This window comes from Mus caroli, chromosome 8 (assembly GCF_900094665.2).
Source record: "Mus caroli chromosome 8, CAROLI_EIJ_v1.1, whole genome shotgun sequence".
NCBI classification, from domain to species: domain Eukaryota; kingdom Metazoa; phylum Chordata; class Mammalia; order Rodentia; family Muridae; genus Mus; species Mus caroli.
This window is the reverse complement of record NC_034577.1, coordinates 61,420,008-61,426,007: the sequence shown is the minus strand read 5'-3', so window position 1 is coordinate 61,426,007 and position 6,000 is coordinate 61,420,008.

The following is a 6,000-nucleotide window of genomic DNA, read 5'->3' as shown; positions in this document are numbered from 1 at the left end:
TCCAAAAATAAATTAAGTGAAAACTTCCAGAAATAAATAATTCATAATTATCAAATTGTACCTGATTACCAAGATGAAATTTCATTGCATCCTGACCAGAAGATAATTCATCTCTTGTAAATAGGAAACACAGCATATTCGTGCTATATGTTCTTCTCACTAGTTATTTGGTAGCCATCTTGGTTATCAGATAGACTGCTGTGATGTCATAGTAGTTGTGTTTCAGAAAACCCGTGTATCAGCCTTAACATTGTATCAGAACATCATCCTCACACACCCTACTTCATCCCATTATACGACAGAGGCATTACACTTTTTCAAATTCTGACAAGAAAAATGACAGTACAATACGGGAAGATATTGGGACAGGGATGAGGCTAAGCCAATAGATGTTTGTTCTGGATGCTTGCCGTGGGGTGGGTCCATCCCCAATACTGCATAAAACTGGGCTTGGTGGTATACACACACTACAATTCCAGTGCTTGGGAAATGAAGGTAGGAAGATAAAAAGCTCAACGTTACATGGTTTTATGGTGAGTTCAAAGCCAGCCTGGGTCACATGAGACTGTCTTGGGAGGGAGGGAGGGAGACTAAAGTCACATAACTATTAGTATAGTATATTTTTATAATTGCCATGTTTAATCATTAGTTATTGTCGACTTCTTTCTGTGTAAAATTTGTAAATTAAACTTTATCATAGGTATATGCAAATAGGAATACATTGTATGTAAAATGTATACAGCATACATATATGTAGCTTCAGACATCCACTGGGGATCTTGGAACCCATCCTCTATGGATAAGGGCTAATATTGTGCTTTAATGTCATATTTAGAGATCTTCATTTGCCCTCCTGTGGGGCAGTGGACCATGAGAGGAAGCCTGGTAAGGTCAAGCTAGGGCTTGAAGCCCTGGAGACCCAGAAGTGATGGTAGGAGCTTCGCCTGCTCCTGATTCCAGGGCCCTGGGAAGAACACCTGTGGGTGTTCCAGGGTCTGGGAAGAGAGCACTCTCTCAACGCTAACCAGCCGCCTACTGGCTCAGCTCAGCTAGGCTCTGTGCAGCCAGTTCATTGTCTCAGAGCAGCGGTGGGGGTACTCAGACCAACACCCTCCTGATAGTAAAGCATTTTGTAATGACTCTAGCTAAACTTAGACTACAAAACCCAGTACCAGTCTGAATGCCTGACCACAGGATCATGGAATCATTTTAGACATGTTCACCCTCTGTGGCCATCAGTGCCCTCACACCAGGCCATCACCCAAAAAAGCTCCTACCATAACACTTTCACCACCACAATAGACTTGACCAGCTAAAACCATCTGCCAAGATGGGTATTTCCTTCCTAAAACCAACTTTGCCAGACTTTTTTGTCCTGACAACATAAAAAGTAACTAACGCACAGATCTTAATAGCACAGCATGAGGGCAGGATGTGGTGAGATTTGTCGGGAATCCCAACATTTTAGAAGTAAGAGACAGAAGGATCAACGCAACTTGGAGGACAACCCGATCTACACAGCGAGTTCCAAGCCAGCCAGGATTCCAAGGTGGAATTCTGTCTCGAAACCGACAATCCCACAAATAAATGTGGAAACCTGACATGATGTAGGTACCAAAGCACCGAGGTGCCTAGTTACAAGGACACAGATTCCGTGCCTTCTCTGACACCATCTTGGGATATCCATGAATCCTGTACAGCAGCTTATTTCTCTCCCCTTGACCAATACATTCACCACACCTTATTTTGTTCAGTATCTTCATAACTGACTAGATTGAGTGTGGGTGTCCCAGGAAGACACAGGCAAATGGATTCACCGTGTTCACTAACTCTGCTTGAAGCACCCAGCACACTACCGAGCAATAGGTGAACGAATGAAGAAACCACATCAGTCAGTGGCAATGATGCACAGGGGAAGTGTAAGTCTGACAAGGAGAAACCTCACTCAGACTGGATTGACTGTGCCTTTGACATATGTACAAGAAGGAGTAGGATTATCAGGATCGTGCAAGTGAACAGAAGAGCAAACACTTGGAATAGACTTGAGCTCACCCACCAGTGCATAGTAGGCCCATCCTTCAGGACTGCATCCACCTATTGCATCATTTCTCAGCTCCACTGCTTCTTCATTCATAAACCACTGAATGTACATTGTAACAATTAATTTCATGATACCTGCCTCCTTTTCACCCCTCTCTCCTCTTCTTTTCTCTTTTCTCTTTTCTCTTCTCTCCTCTTCTCTGTCTCTGTCTCTCTGTCTCTGTCTCTGTCTCTGTCTCTCTCTCTCCTCAAACATGCTAGGCAGGTACTCTACCACAGACCTATAGCCCTGTCCCATTTTATACACTTTATATTGAGACAGAGTCTTGCTAAGTTACCCAGGTTGACCTTGAACTTTCAATCATTTTACTTTAGGCTCCCAGATACCTGGTATTACAGCCTTATACCAGCAGACCCTTCAGGGGTTTTGTTTTCATCTGCCTGAACTGCTGAGACTGTAGACATGCTGAAAATAGAATGATTTGTCTCAGAGAGCAGGGAGTTATTTGTTAATATAAATCATCCTGACAAGCTGATAACTACCTGCTGTGTGTGAGGTGCTGAGAACATTTGCATTGATGGCATTGGCCAGGATGACATGTCACTATATCAATTTCTAGGACACTGTGTGTTTCAGTTTGAGTGTCAAAAACTGGAGTACAAAGTGTGCGGGTGCGGGTGCGGGTGTGTGTGTGATTTCTGCCTTGCTCTGTGGCTTGTAAGGTAAGCAACAAAACCTCACCATTTTTGTAAAATTTGTTTCCTCCATTTTCTCCTCTGCTAAGAGGGAACGACAAGAGTGGGAAGTGGGTGTGTGGGATTCAAGTGAGAGAATTTTTGAATTTTGAATTTCGAAAGTGCAGAATGCACTATAAAGTACTAAGCCTCTGCTCTTGACGTGAAGACGGAAATCCAGAAGGATCCAACTCCCAATGGCCGTGCCAATATTCTGTCAGCCTGAAACAAAAGTCTCTTCTCACCCCAGAGACACCTTAGAGATAGTTTGTATGTGTCTCGCTCTTTCCCTGCTCAGTGATAATAAGGCTGTTAACTTGTTGGGGATTTTTGGGTTTTGATTGTTTGTTTTTTTCAGAGGTAATGATTCCCCTTGCTACACAATGTGAAGTAGGAGTTGATGAGAAGTTAATATATAATGCCTATCCTTCCCTCCTGAGTACAATCCAGTTAAATTATCCTTTTACGTACAGTCATTTTGTTTTCCAGTTTTAAGTTTTAAAATAGCATATTTTCCCCCAATTTCTTTCAAGGCGTTGAGAATGGTGCCTGATATTGTGGGAGTTTAATGCAAATCACACTGAAGTTGGTTGTGTAACAAGATAACAAGAGTACTGCCAAACAGGTGGGCCTTTATCAAAGACAGCCTGAGATACCCAAAGGTCTAAATTATCTTATATTTGCAGCCTGTGGGTTCGTTCAATCTTTTGTCACACTCGTGCAGGCCAAATGTGAACAAGAAATGTATTGAATTATCCCCATCTTATTGAGAGAAAAATGAAGATTAAAAAAGTGCCTCCACAAAGCCCCTTGGCCAGCGTTTGTCCTGAGTGTCCAGGTTTCAGTTCCTATCAGTAGAGCACACTTGTTCCTGAGTCAACAGACCACATTACATGATTCTGCTTCTGCCGAGGTATTTCTCTGTTCACAACACCAGAGGTTTCTCTCAACTGCTGGCTAGAACTGCCTAGAAGGATGGGTTCTAAGACCTGGATGAGGAGTATCTTTGAAAACAATCAATTAGAATTCTCTAGTAAGAATCCTGTGTTCTTGCAAATACCTGAGCCAGAATCTTGTAAGAAACTCTAATAAAATGCAATGGACCACAAAAGGAAAAGAAAGGAAAACAGAAAGCTGGGAACATAAAGGGGATCAGGTGTCGGAGGGAACAAGAGAGGATAATTGCAGTGCCTATGGTGAAATACATTGTATGCATGAAACCCATCATCATGTATAATTAATATATGTTAATTTAAAAAAAAGGCTCAGAGAGTTTATTGTGGTAGCACAGTGCTCTAATCTCAGTACCGAAGAGACTCAGATAGATGCAAGTTCAAGCCTAGCCAGGACTACATAGTGAGAACTTGTCTCAATACAACAAAGGAGAAAGATTAAAGGAAAGCTGGTCCTTGCAGGTTTTATTTCGTTTTCTTTTTCAGTGTAGCCCTGGCTAGCCTGGAACTCCCTAGGTAGACCAGGCTAGCTGAACTCAGAGATCTGCCCCCCATCTGCCTCTGGGGTGTTTGGGATTAAAGAATTACATTGAATACATTGGTTGCATCTGTCATGTGCATACCAGGAACTGCAGGTCACCTCATTTGGTCCTATTGATCACCCAGTGAGATATATAAATGGGGCAGGGCATTCTGTCCACTTACAGACAAATCCTGTGGCATCAGATGGAGCCACACAGCTCAAACTCTGCCCTGTCCACGTGTTCTGACTGGCCTGCAAATGAAACTTAAGCATTGACTGTCAGTCACAGAGAGGTAATTTAAAAATGGATTCTCTCTTTGGATTCTCAGAAATAATAACACAGAGGTCAATGGGGCCTTCTATTCTCTCTCTTCAAGCGGCTAACCCTCCATTGTTAAGAGCAGGCTGATCTACCCAGCTCCTCTTTGAGACAAGGAAGATTCCCTTCCCCCAGATCATACACTTCCATGAGAATCCTAAGGAAGAAAGCTTTGCTTTTAGCTTTTAAATTGTGCTAGAGCCATCCTTCCTCCTGTTCAGCTAGAGAGAAGGATTTTCCCAGGCAAGCTCTTGCACAAGAGCCCCCTCGATTTCCTCCCCTTGCCCCCCCACTCCCCATCCCCCGCCCCCCACCCCGTTCACTTCAACGGGGCGTCAGTCACTTGTCTCCACCACTCCTTTAGCAGCGCCGACAGCCTTCCAGGCTTCTCAGCCAGCATCTTTTCCCTCGGCAAATGGTAGGACCAGTGGCTGGCCAGTCAAAAGCAGGCCTGAGGGAGAGGAAGCCTGAGCCTGACTAGTGAGCGTCATTGACAGCCAGTGGCAGTGGCCCTTAAGTCTCCTTGCCCCTCCCCCATCCCAGAGCCCGAGCGTATAGCAGAGGCGGCACAGGAAACCTCACAACTCAAGTTGAAACAGGACTCTGTGCCTTGCCTTTCAGCAGCAGGGCTTTAAATAGGATTAATGAGGGAGAACATTCTAAACATTAGAAGAGGTTCCAGAACAGGCAGCCAGCTACTTCCTCTCAAGCTGCCATTCTGGATTGGTTCCCTGGTCTGCGTGCGCCCCTCCCCCTTCTAACCCAGGGCCTTTGCACTTGGCAGTCTGCTCAGCTCTGAACCTACCCCTAGGGTTTCAATGACCAGTCCCATGGTCCTCTCAAGTAGCTTCACTGACCACTCTGAAAGTCGGGAAATTTACTCTGGCCACATTAATTTAGAGTAATTCCTTCCTCTGATAAAATTCAAAAGCATCATAAGGAAGTAGGTGAAGTCATCTGGAAGGAGGCCCTGTTAATCTCCGGATCGCTCCCATCTCAATAGGAAGGACTCTACTTTATAGCAGTGTTGTAATTCCATTGCATATTGTTTGTAGTCTCACAGTTTTCATGCATCGAAGCCTGTGAAACTTTATATCCTGATGTTTCTCTGAGAGGTAAGAGACTAGGCCACAGAGCTATGTGGCTAGAGAATGCAAACCTAAGTCTCCCCTCTAGGACTACAGAACCACAAAGTTCCCTTCTTCATTACATCAAGCTGGATCAGGCCATGTCAGAGAAGACAGAAGTTGGAAAGAGCTCTGATGGGAGCAGGCTGACCCGGTGAGCCCCTGATGTGTTCTAAGTGGAGCATCTCAGAAGCTGAGGCAGAGAGATTGCAATTTTGAGGCTAGCTGGGCTACATAGTAAAACTCTTGTCTCCAAAAAGATAAGTATATAAATGTTAGCAAAAACAGTGGTAAAAGATACAA